The 13,353-nt window shown below is 48.5% G+C and overlaps 1 long non-coding RNA gene across 1 annotated transcript; it reads left to right on the top strand.

Moving 5' to 3' along the window:
* Positions 1 to 7,431: 7,431 nt before the first annotated feature.
* On the top strand, positions 7,432 to 12,179 carry LOC118168014. The gene is made up of 3 exons (XR_004751328.1): positions 7,432 to 7,628; positions 10,539 to 10,700; positions 11,517 to 12,179. It is a non-coding gene; the product is annotated as an uncharacterized LOC118168014 (long non-coding RNA).
* Positions 12,180 to 13,353: the final 1,174 nt, after the last annotated feature.

Genomic DNA, 13,353 nt, shown 5'->3' with positions numbered 1-13,353 from the left:
AGCATCGCCCTGGGTAGCTGCAGTGTTCAGGATCACCTTTATCCTTGCTCCATCTCTCAAGAGCCTCAGGGGGTGCCAGGCCAGCTTCCCTGCTTAGTTAACGAATGTCAGGGCACCAGAACGGCTTTGAAGTTAAAAGGTTGCATGCATTGCTGGAGTCCAGTCCTGCAAATCTTATAAACATGCTTCTTCCTACGTGTAGTCCCCCACAGTTCATGGCCTTGCTATCTTTGCAAGTGCTGTGCTGGAGAGCGTTCGCAGGTTAAATCCCTTAGTTTGCATTGAGTCCTGCTCACACAGGAGATCTGGTGTTGAGGCTGTGAGCTTCACCTGTTTACATTCCTTGGCTTAACAAAATTTTTTGAAACTAAATAAACTTTAGACTTTCTGGCAGGGACTCTGATGCTCAAGTCTGGAGCTTTCTACAGGCTCAGAACTAGCTCTGTGTAGCCCACGGAGCTGGTTGTCAGGACAGCTTGTTGTGCATTCCTTTAAGCATCATGGATATGTTTTATGAGACTTTTTCTGTTTGTTGTCAAAAGACTAAAGCTGATCGCATTCTCCATTTGAGATGTGAGGCCAAGCAGCCCTGAGGTCTGGCTGTGAGGCTGGCTTAAAATCTTCCGTTCTGCTACAGAATAGCCGTGTTTTGGTGTTGTCCTCTGAAAACATGAAAGATGCGACTGCCCTGTTCCCTGTAAGGATGCATACGTTCATGGTTGTACAGCAAACTGGAAATCCTAAGTGCTTGCTTGAGTGACAAGGACTTAGGAAATTGACGTCAACTTCCTTTTCATGGCTTCCAGGAACATGGTCTGTCACGCTACCAGGTGTAAGGTCTGTAGCGTTCCCTCAATACCCTTCTCTACAGGGCTTTTCCTTGTGAATGTGAAATTGGGCTGTTGTTTCATTTCCAGGTGCCTGCTTAGGTGCCCACGCCATCCGAGCTGCCTCCCTCTTTGTGGCCAAAACATCAAGGCGAGTTTCCTCAGGCAGACCTGGCCGTTGTGATTCTCGTGTTTCCGGCCTGTTGGGCTCCATTTTTTGCTAATTTTAACTAGAGCAGTCTCCAAAGAGCCGCGTGCGGTATGCAGCGGCAGCACGCAGCAGCCCAGACAGCTCCCCCGTGCCCTGAGCTGGCTCCAGGCGGGGGAGTCCGTTCGCAGCTGCGTGTGGGCTGATCCCGAAATACTCCTTCCTTCCATGTTCGTGCCTTCCCACCAGAGCTGCCGTCCGTGGTAACAATGAGGCTGCCATCCTGTTTGAACAGAACAGCTGTGCCACGATCAGAAGCTGGCCCCAGACCAGCGATTTTACTCCCCTGCCAGAAGATAAAAACACCGCCCATCAGCAAGATTCGCTCCGGCTCCTGATTCAGCGAGCTGCCTTAAGCATGTGAACGGCCCTCTGGGCTTCTTCCTGCCACGGTCTTGGTGTAGGTAGGGTTAAGCTCAGCTGCTTTATCTTGTTACACTCAGACACTGGAGAAACCTGATTTCCTGTCTGTATTTCAGGTGGGTGAGTTACCCTGCAAACGTCCATTACAGCTGGAATGCACGTGGTATATGAATTGTATAGCGCTGACTTCAGTGATGATTATACACACGGAAATTATTCCTGCTTTCTCCCACTTGCTCCGCAAGGTTCGCTCTGTACCTTGTTCATATCCCCAATTTTCTGTTAAGCACAATGGAGGAGGGGAGCCAAGCACATAGGCCACCCCAGTCCCTTTGAAGACTTGGAGGGGTGAATTCGTCTGCATATAATGCAGAGTTTACCAAATTTCTATACGTCTGTTTCTCGTTTTAATTTCTGGAATAACTTGAAATTACACGGGAAGGTTGAGGGAGACAGTGGTTTTTGTTACAGCCACGCAGGTAGTGAGATCAATGCAACTGGTGATGGGAAGGAGGGAGGAAAGCCAGGTCCTGAATCTTTCAGATGAAACCTTCCCCCCTCTCCTTACAGGGTCATATTCTGTCATCGGTAGTTGGATGTACTGCAGCATGTGGTGGGTTTGGTTGCTTCTTAATCATCTGTCTGTGATTTTTTTTTCTTCTCTAAGCCTAATTCTTTAGCTTGAAATATGATAAATGTCAAAGAAGATAATGTTTTGAATCCAGGATCAATCACCTCAACTTCTTCTAAATTAAAATTTGCCTAACATAAAAGACCACAATCTAGCAGCCGTGTATAAAAATCTGTAGTTTGGACAAAGAGGCACCACAGTAGTCTTAGGGAGAGTTCCAATCTTTTTTACAGCTTTTTACTGTCTAGGACACCTGATGAAGCTGGAAGCAGCAAGTACATTAAATACAGCACAATGGCTTATACAGAAAAGCCCTGGGCTTCTGGTTTATTCATTTTATCAGTTTAAGTCGTATGATATTTCCTGTGATTGCTACAGCAGGTACCTACACACTCCACAGTGCCACGTTAGTCCTTCAGCATGAAAATCTCACTGCTTCCATTTTGCTCCTAGGCCACGCTGCTTAAGCAGCGATGTACGGCTCAGATTTGGACTGAATTATGGTTTGATTTGTCGTGGCCTGCATTGCACCGCTCGCAGAAATAGCACACCCGGCTTTATTGGGGAAGCAGGTAACAGCCTCTGGAATGAATCGCGAGCAGAGTAAAGCTGATGGGTCACTAACCCAAGCGCAGAAATAGCTTCCTTTGGGCATGGCTCGTTTAGGTGGTGTCCCCAAGTGAGTAACAGGAGCAGGAGGAGAGGGGCTTGTTCCTAGGATGTGGGCGTAAGTGGGTTGAGCAGGAAGGGTCGCACGGACCCTTCTGCTTGTAGTCTTTGGATTCTCTGTTTCAACAGCTGTCCCTAACTGCAGCTGCATACCTCAGGCAAGGCAAGGCATTGAGGAATGTTCTTCCCTCTACTGGCTCTGTGGCACAAGTGATAACATGAGGAGAAACGGAGGCACAAAGCCTCTGTGATGGTCACAGGACCACAGCTGACAGCAAGGAGTAAAAAGTCGGGCCTTTGACTTCTTGGGTTGATCCCTCCCTTCAAGAAGATGGCTCCACTGGTCTGCTCCCTTGTTTCCAGCATCAACACACGAGTTTATCATTGATGTTATTGCTCTTACCATAGGAGCATGGAAACCCACTCGTTACCCTGGCGCTGGTATCTGGAGCTGCACAAGGACACAACAGAAAGACGACCACTTTCCTGCGGAGCCCTCAGCCAGAGCTTTCCCCATGTCACGGTGCTCTCAGCAGCAGCCACACAACTCTTGTCCAGGCTGCCTTGCTGTTGCTTCAGGCTCACCGTTTGGAAGGAAAAAGCTTTTAAAATGGAACTGTTTATACCCTCTGATTCAAACTTGGCAATATTCACCCTGGCCACTGTTCACTTCTGGTACTTCAGGCCTACAAATGATGTTGTCCAACTTTTTTTTTAGGCATACAGATCTTAAATATCCCATTGTGCTATTGAGGGGTTCAGCACAGGTGCACATATTTTTGCTTCCCTGCTGAAAAGAGCATTTCTCTTTAATATTGCCACTAAAAACAAACAAACGCCTTCAATTTGCAAACTTGCATGAAATGGAAAAGCTGCAGTGGAGATTTTCGCCACATCTTTGTAGATATTATGAACTGAGCTTCTGAGACTGTTGATTTGAACTCCAATTAATTCCTGTAAAAACCACAAATCAAGTCCTGTCATAACCAGAGAGCGTGGTGCGCTATCGTTATTGCTGGAGTCTGAATGAACCCGAAAGGGGAGGTGATCAATCCCAACATAATTGCCAGTGTCACCAATTAATTGTTCCTGAGCGGCCGAGGGCCTTTTACAGTCTGTCAGTCTCAGAAATTGCAAGGCGATGCGGCAGCCCTCAGGTGGGGTGAAAACACCCTTTCGAGCAACTGTAAGTTGTTGGCAGCAGGCTTTGCTTTCAGCGTGTTGCTGCATGGCTCTGATTTCGCCATGCAGGTAGAGTTTCCCTGCTCAGCCTGAACCTTCCCAGCGGTCAGGATCAGCCTCCACCAAGCCCCACTTCAGCCACGTGTTTAAGCAGGTACTTAGAGCTAAGCAGGTGCTTAACTCCCGTTGAATTCAAAATTAGTCGGATACTTAAGGGCTTAATTTAGAAATTACCCCAGTAAAGCCCATCCTTGCTCAGGCCTTAATCACACCAGTTGCAGGGGAAGGCAATCACGCAGGAGCAGCACCTGGGCTGCTAGAAGATTATCACAGTCTGCACTCTCCGATGAAAGAAAACACGGCATATTATTTATAGAAGGTTTAAAAATATTTGTATCACTTTTTAGAATGAGGGCTGGCCTGAGCACGTTAGTAACTGTGAAGTTAATTCCACCTAATTGGAGTTAATTCCAGCACTGATCTCTGTGGGCCTCTGTGTCTCCACCTGTACAATGGAGCCACGTAAGGGGCTGTCTGCAGCAGCAGTTTCACTGTAACCTGTTACTCTCTGCAAGCTCTTGGTTTGATTTGCATTTAACCTTTTTCCTTCCTTCCATCTGCTGAACACAAATCATTCGTGCCCCAGGCTTACAGGGCCAAGGTCACTTTTTCATAACATGACTTTAAAAAAACTCAAATCGTGTCATGTGGCATCAATTTAAACGCAGTTCCCAGCTAACGAGTCCGGTAAAGTATCTCTATTTGCAAACAAAGAATAACTATGATATTATCCCAGTGGAGATCTGCAAAGGAATTTGGGGAATGCAAATGTTGATAATGGTAGTTCCTGTGCTATAGTTAGCTGAGCGGCCAGACGGCTGCCCTGAAGCAGAGCCCTCGGGTGCCAAGAGCTGCACACAGGACAAAAGACACAGATCCCACTGCAGGGGGAGAGGCCGGATTCTGATGTCCTGGTCCTTTCTCAGTCAACATTGCCACAGGGTATTTCCCAAGAATCTTAAATAGATGAAGACTGGTTTGTTTTAATTTCTTTTTCTGAGAGAAGGCTGTAACTCTTCTTTTCCCCTCTCTTTTCTAACCTGTGCCTGAGTTGCTAACTAACCAAATTTAGTACCATAATTCGGCCTGGTTGTACAGATGCACTCCCAGTGGCATTCCTTACAACACAGATGCTTTGGGGTATCTTGAAGAACTGTCTGTTTTTAACACTTGCCATTCCTCTGTCTTGGAAAGGAAAACCAACCTCGTTTCTCTTTAAAAACAAGCAAACCAAAACCCACCACTAGTACACCAACCCAATATCTACTGTTTTGGCTTTGTTTGCATGGAGCTTTTACTTCATAACCCAGATTTTTAAAAGCACAGAATAAGCTGCCTGTCCCAAATGACCAACAGTACGGTGTCACTTTGGTTAGGCTGTGTTTCAGGAAGCATGCAAACAGCCCGTCAGATTGAAGTATTGTCAACATCAGCACTATTTTTAGTGGACTTGGAGACTCTTGAGGGTGAAACAAGCTTTGTTGTAGAAATGACTTTTTTAAAAAGGCAAATTCTGAAGTTTATTTTATTTTTTTGTTGTTGTTGTTGTTGTTTTCTTTTTCTGGATCTGTATTTGGAGCCTGTGTTCTACACAGCTCAGAGGCACAGGGTTTCAGCTCTGCTTGCTCTCTGAGCCCACCCAGCAGTTACTGGAAAGTCAAAGCTGCAGGGAGGCTATGAATGAAGCGAGCAAGTGTCCCATCTTAATGACAAAGGTAGAAATGGGAAGAAGTATTGATTGAAATAAACCCAGTAGCAAGCTTTCAGTATGGCTTAAACACTGCTGCTCCCATCGTGGCTGTACTCACTTGGCTTCTGCTCTTGTGGGCTGAATGTAGATGTGAACCTCTGCAAGAGGTTTGTTTCCAGCTGCAGGCAGCCTATGAGTCTCAACCTGGTGCTCCTTAATCATCTGTTGTGTTGGAATGAGAGGAGGAAACAAACAAACAAACAAACAAAAACAAAACAAAACAAAAAAACTGTGTGCCCTTGCAGGATGCTCTGGGTCCTGAACTTGAAGTCCTGCAGCACTCTCCCTCCTGCACTGGTGCTCCCAGGCATCTCCTTCCCTCCTGTCCCGGCTCTGTAGATGACCCCAATAGGAGCTGACACCCTCCCGACGGCCACATCACTTCTGTTTAAGGCACTGGAAGCTGAACGCTGGCTGGTAGTGCTCACCCTGTTCCCTCACGAAGCCTCCAGTAAGGAAATCTCCAGGCAAAACAAAGTGGCTCAAAGAGGCTCAGGATTCACCGTGTCCAGTTTCCTTCCAGACATTGCATCAGACAGTTTCTGGAGACTTGATTTAATTATACAAATCTAAGGTGCTGCTAATCGCTTGACACCTCTCTGGTCTTTGTACATGAAATGGGACTCAGAGCAGGGAAATTATTGGCGTGCATGAGAGCACATTTAGTATCCAATTTCCTCTGCTGGCTAGAAAGCACTACAAGGTGGTGCTGCTGCAGCGAAGGTGCCACAGATACATGCTACCATTGCTTCCATCCCCTAGGGCAGTGTGATTTCTGGTAGAGCTTCCCACTGTGAAGTACTTTGCACAGAGAGGTGAACATGGGCTGAGGAAGAAATGGAGTGCTGTGAAAAGATGCCCAAGGTGGCCAAGACACCTCATTACCCCAGGCCAGCAGAACAGCACTACAGCTGAGCCCTGTTTGTGCCCTGGTGTGCAGGAGCATAGAGGGGAGATGAGAGCTGATTAACCTTTTAATTTTATTTTAATAATAAATTTGATCTTATCTGGTAGAGCTGCAGACGTTATTCTGAACCGTCCAATGCCAGATCTTTGTTTAAAACTCTCCTGCTTGCTTTACCTCCCTAACAGCTGATGGCTCTCATAGGTCACAGAAATCATCTGCTGTGGTGGTGCTCAGTCTGTGCCTCTAGCACACCTCATGCAGCCTGGCAGTAGTCCTCGCATCTGCTGTCAGTGAGGCAGGCAGAGCCCGTCACAGGAGGCTGCAGGGGAGAGCAGTGCCAGGCAGACGAATCACATTCGCCTCCACTTCTGCTACAGCCAAAAAGGAAGAGAAACATGCTCCTTCCCCTCAGGCAGCTGGAGGGGAAAAGAAACCACAGAGGACCACAAAGCCATCGCAGGACAACATCTGCCAAGGCTGTGCACTGCCTCTGGCAGGCGGGGACACAAGCAGATGAAGATAACGCTGTGTGGCAAATTCACATCAGTTGTTCTGCGGTTTGCTTTCACATGCAAGGAATTAGGTGGAATCCAATGCAAGATCAGAGCTGACAATTATATTTTAAAATGAAAAAAAAAAAAAAAAGAAAAGCCCACAGAATATCTTAGGGATGTACCCCTGCTCATACTGCTCCTAGCCCTCACAGTGCTCTCCCTCTACCAAACAGGAACAAGTTGCCTGAAAGCCACCTTTATGCAGCTGGGGCAGCTTTTCCCATCAGGCAAAGCTTTATTAAGCAGACAGCGAGAGCTCAGCTTGGGAACTCTTTTCTTATGCTATGGTTTTGAGGGTCTTTTTTTCTAGTTACATTTCATGCAAAAATACAATAAAAGCCTGAATTTTTATTTTTTCTTCAGAGACTTTTCAGTTTGTAATAAGTCTTCAGCCTCATCCTAGCAAGAAGCAGGCCCAACTAACAGCTAGGGCAGAAAACCCGAGGAGCACACTTTGTAAGCACCTACCCGTTGCAGGTATGTGGTTGTTTTCCCTGGAGTGGTCTGTGAGCCAAGCTCTAGACAAGGTTTTCTAAGAGCTGGAAGATGATATATTTCTGTAGCTTGCAAAACTGGCAAAGGTAAGTGAGGATTATTCATTTCAACACGGGAGAAGCATAGAAGTGGTGTAAGCAAGTATACCTTCTTGCAGGAAACCTTTGCCTTCTGTAGCTATAACTGCTTATTGGGGAAAGAAGAAGGTGGTAGAGAAAGCTGACCACTTTTCTTGTAGCAGCCTTATATTTGCAAGCCAACAGCAAGAAAACTAGCACAGACACCTGCCTTCAATCACTGGCTCACAAATATTTGAACTAGCCCTGCAGGCTTGTGCTCATCTGTCTGAATTAGCAGCTAAGGGAAGGAGATGCACCTCCTCGTGTGTCCTTTGTGTCCTGTCATTGTATGCATGAGCACTTTTGTGATATGGGAGTTTATTTTTGAATGTGATGCTCCTTCCATCTGCGGTGTTGTGCCTGTGTGAGGGCAGCTTCTCAGCACGGCTAAATGAGGTCTGCTCTCAAATTCTTCGTTAATTGTAACATCATCTGCAGTTAGAGGGGTTTAATTGTAATATGGTTTAGTGACAGTGTAACTAGTGGTAGGGAGAAGAGGTGGACCCTGCCTGGCTCCCACTTTTGCTCAGCATCCACTTTCCAGGGTGTGTTCAAGCTGTGCCTGAAGGATGCCATGTGCCTCTGGAAGCTCTCCAAGGGCAGGCGGCAGCCTGTGGCACAGCTGCAATTCAGCAAAGGCCAGGGTGCATGGTGTGTGTGTCTCCTTGGTGAATAGATTCACTGCCTTTAGCTTTCCCTAAGATTAAATGAATGTTTAATAATTACTTCTTACAAAGCTGACAGAGAGGAGTGTTGAGAGGGGGGCAGATTAAGGCGATGTTAAATAGCAGGTCCTGCCGTTGGAAAGTCAAGATGTGATTTAGCCCAGCAGCGGAGAGGAGACCGCCCACCTGTAAGAGGGATGCAGCAAGCTGTGGAGAATTTCAGTGCAGCTGCTGAAGCTCCTCTGCTTTGTATTCATCAGCTTGGGCCAGGCTGTGTGTTTCTGGAGGCAGGCAGATGTTTTCTGGAGGCAGCAAGACCTGCTGCCCTTTCTGTGGTTGCAGACCAAGATGTGGTTTGGGGATTAGCTTTTTGTTTTCCCTCCAACAAAGCTGCCCACCAGTTAACAGCTTTCTCTGGGCGCAGAAATGGACCCACGGGGCGAGACCCAGCAGCTGGGCCTTGTCCTGGCTGTGAGACAGGGGCTGCGGCCTCCCAGAGCTGCTGAGGATCTCCTCCTCTGTGGGCTCGGGCCTGCTGAGATTGCTCATGACTCCCTCTGAATGGGAAACATGTGACGGGGCAAGATGGAAACAAAATCAAGTTCAAAGGGACACAGAAATGTGGCTTGTAGACTTGGGATTAGACCATGCAGGTCTGTAGGGCTGTATCCTGCCCTGCTGTTCCATCGTCACACGTGGTGCTGAGGGACGAGGAGCTCCCGGCCCTGGCCACCATCTCTCCCTTCTGTGTGCTGCTGACCGTGCGTGGTTGGGCCCTGCAGACTGGTGGAGGAGACCGCTGCCTCCACAGGCTGCACCCTGCAGGGTCTCAGTGTGTGTTGCTGCTTCAAAACTTGAAATTCCTTAGACTTTGGGAAAGCCCAAATTCACATGCTAATCCCTGGCCCCTGATGATGCCAGAGTGGTCTGTGAGGGAGCTCAAAAAAGACCTGAACTAAACAGGCTTAAAAGAGCAGCAGTAATGAGCGGGCCTTGTTCGCAGTGGGTGGCTTTGTCTTTCCTGTGTAGCCAAATGTCAGAACCACAGGCAAAAAGATTTATTGCTGTACAGTACAGGAGGCCGCAGGGAGCCACGGCTCCTCCTTGCTGCTGCCAGCTCTGTGGGGAGGGTGCCCCAGCACCGGCCACTGGCAGGGAGTCCCCCCTCTGAATAATGCAGGATTGCACTGCTAAGTGATAACAGCTGGAGTCCTTCCACAGGGAAGTAAATAAATAAGGAACTCCCCCCTTCCCTCCACCCCACTTGTTGCAGAAAAACCACCCATGGTGTGTTTGGGGGCAGGGGAGGGGGAGAAACAAGGTCCCGGATGTGCAAGTCTGAAGAAATTAAAAATGATTAATTCCTCCCAGTCGAGGTGTATAGCAAACCGCTTTGTCTTAAGCACCAGCAAAGGCAGCATCCCTCTTGAGAGCGTGCCCGGCTCCTGGTGCTGGGGTTACAACCCTGGTGAGGGGCTGGGGTGCTGGGGCCGGGGCTGTGCCCCGTGCCTGGCCTTGCCCAGCCGCTGTGCATTTGTGGTCTGAGCAGGGTCCAGAGCGCTGCTTCATGTCAGCAGCTGGCTCCCGCGGGGCAGCACTGTTGTGTGTGGCCCTGGGTAGAGGCATGAGCAGATGGCTCCTGTCCCCGATGAGCCGTGCTGCAAAGAGGCAGAGTGTCCCCGAGCAGGCACAGATGGCTTCTTTGGTACTTGTAGGGGGGAAACTGAGGCACGGAGCAGAGGCTGCTGCAGCAGTGTTGGAAGCAAATCCTCGCCTGCCTCCACCAGGAAGGACAGGGAGCATGGCTGTGGGGCAGCAGCATCGCCCTGTGCCCGGCTCTTGCTGCAGGCCGAGCCTGGGTTCGGCTCCTCATGCCTCAGCACGGCCATGGCCCTGCAGTGCCCCCGGCCCCCTGCACCTCCCGGCTCCTGACCGGGGCAGCTCAGAGGGTGTGCTGGGATGGATGTCAGCTCCCTCTGAGCCGTGGGGCTCCTTTCATCACTCAGAGGCAGTCATTAGCCGCCAGACCTGAGGGCATCTATCTCCCACACCGATTCCTCTCCTGGCTGCTGATCCGGGTCATAATTGCTTCATTTTTTTTTTCCCAGGGCCAGGCATGAAGTAGACTGAAAATGAGTAGAAAGCCGGGGTCAAAGGAGGAAGAAGTACAAACCCCCAAGGAAAAACATTTCTTGGTTAATGAAGTGTGAATCCAAACGTGAGGGAGGGGATGAGGACCAGCAAGCTACCAGGCAGTGTTCATTAAACCTGTGAGTACTCGGAGGTGGAATGAGGGCCCTGGTCTGCAAAGGGGCCAGCCAAGAGGGAGACAGCTGGCTGCATTGGGACTGCTCGCCTCTTGGTTTCTCTCCTCTTTTTCTCCAGCTTGAAAAGGAAGAGAGGAGCTGGGGTGGGGTAGGTCTGTGGTGTGGCTCACAGGTTGAGGAGACTATGTGGTGCCTGTGAGAGCAGGGTGAGCCACGGGGGCTGTGAGGATATCGAGGAGCTACCAAGGGGCAGCACAAGCCTGTCGCTGCTGGGTGGGGGTGATGTGGGGGTGCAAGGAGAGCCTGCCAAGCAAGGCTGCCTCTCATGGGCAGAAGGGCTGCACGGCACAGCCTGTCACACAGCTGGCTGCCCCTCTATAGGTGCCACTGGCAACCCAAAGGGATGCAGAATAAACACTTCCCATCTCTCTCTGTTCTGAATCTTGTGGGTTATCAGCAGAGAAAAACAACCAATACCGAAGGGATAGGAAGGGAGTGAGAGCTCCCACTAAAAGGCAATAGATTTCCAAGCGAAAAGTATTATTTCCATGGCTTCCTCCCCATCTGCAGAGCAGACAAGACAAATATGGCCTCACGTTCACAGGTGCTGGGCACCCATAAATCCCTCCCGCTTTAGCGGGTGCTGCAGATGCTCGGTTCCTCTGCAGAACAGAAACCAGGTCATAAATCTCTCCTCCTACCTGTGTCTTTTTCAAACTTTTTAATTAAAACTCTGCTGTCTATTGTATCTGGGGTCTGGAAATTAATTGTCATTATTACGGTTTAAGGCACTGTTGCTCAGATCCTTTTGTCCTTCAGGTGTGTGGTGTGATCAGAAATCTGGAGCAGACCTCATCCCTGCTGCCTTAAGGGAAAAAATAATCCATTTTTAGAGTTCACCTTGCAATGGTCATGAGCCTCGTTAAGCTCAGTGCTGCTGCAGCTCCCCTATGGTGGTATTTCTGTCAAGATCCCTGTGTAACTGTATTAGACCTGCTCTGCTACTGCTGGTAAAGCCAGGCCTGTGAATAAATGAGAACAGAACTGGACAAGTGACATGAGACTGGTTTTCAGTTTGTGAACCTGGATGGATATTTTCCCAATATTTTATGTTCACGTTCATCTTCTACCCTGATTTTTCTCCTCACTGCTAGGTGGCCGTGGCCACGGCTCGCTCTGTTGTGCCTTCTCAGTTGTGTGTGGTCTCTTTGGTGCGTAGCCCTCACGGTCTCCCATATTTGCCCAGAAGCAGCTGGTAGGCAGAGCACATCAACACACACTGGGCCACTGTGAGCTGTATCTTTGTTTCTTGCCTGCTTTTCTGTGCATCGTGGGAGGACTTCTGATTTGTGTGTTGTGTATTTCCAGGCATGCTACATGTTCACAGGCACACATATTCAGATGAAAGACAGTCGTGTTTAATGCAGTTTCTGCATCTCCATCCAAAATCCAGCAAAAATCAACAAATCTCAAGAGTAAATGGTCCCTTGGTGTATGTTAATTGCAGCTCTTCCAGATACAGCTTTTCTTCACCAGCTTTTCCCTGTCACTTTGCTCAGTCACCTTATGTCAGTGCTGTGCTGTTCCATGCCCTCCTTGCAAACAGACACTGAGCGCAGGATGGAGGTGCTGTTGTTCATTAACATCCAATCTTTTTTGACATTGGTGATACCTGTGACGTGGCAGGGCTTCTCTGGAGTGAAGGTCCAAACCAGACCAATGCTGGAAGCCCTGTGTTTGCAGGGGACACGTTAGCATTTCCCCAGGCACAGCTCCCATGGGCAGTGAGGGCAAACACGGCACTGAAGCTCTGTAGCTCTGCCCGTCTCTGTCTGATGTTGAGGCTGTTGAAGAAGGCATCTACATCTGAGAAGCAGCAAACAGGTTTCATCTGTTCATGTAAATTTTATAAAATGCTTACAGGGGAACAAGCAACAGCTGTCACTTACCCTGTGGTTCATTTGTAACAGTGCATAACCCCCAGGAGGAGGGAACGCTGTCACTCTGGAAAGCTCAGTGTTAGTAAATTTACATGGGAAGTATATGAAGGAAGATAATAAAATATTCTTATCTGTAGTTGGAGGATACTAGCCTTGGTGGCCCATCAAGTCCCTTCTCTGTGCTCTTCAAAACCTTCAATATTTGCCTTGTAGCTTGGAAATGTCCCAGCAGCTTGTGGAAGAGAGGCGCAGAACGCTATGGCTGCCTGTGCCTGCGCCTCCACCCGGCGGGCGGCATTGTAGGGACACAAATCATTTAAAATACCTCTAACGCAGACTTTCTTTCATTTTTTTTTTTTCTTAGTAACGAAAAAGACTGAAAATGAGCAAAATGCGATCCTTGAGTTGGGGTTGCAACTCAAATCTAATCAGCCAAGTCATGAATTGGCAGCAGTAAGAAATGAAGTCAACAGCTGATCAAATCGTCAAACAAGCACATACAAGATTTGAGTAATGAAGCCACACAACATATGGCAAATTTCATGAAACAATGAGCACTGCTCTTCCTTACTCCAGCTATGCTTGTCACTTGCCCACGCATACTTTCTTTCTCTTCTCCTTCTTTATCTCCTTTTTTTCCTAGGAAGTAACCAGAGAAACAAAGGTAGGTTTGTTTGTTCTGAGCCAGTAAAGACCACCTGTTGATGAGGGATGCG

The sequence above is a fragment of the Oxyura jamaicensis genome, chromosome 5 (assembly GCF_011077185.1).
Source record: "Oxyura jamaicensis isolate SHBP4307 breed ruddy duck chromosome 5, BPBGC_Ojam_1.0, whole genome shotgun sequence".
NCBI lineage: Eukaryota > Metazoa > Chordata > Aves > Anseriformes > Anatidae > Oxyura > Oxyura jamaicensis.
Note: the sequence above shows the minus strand (reverse complement) of the source record. Positions and strands in the feature narration are given on the sequence as shown.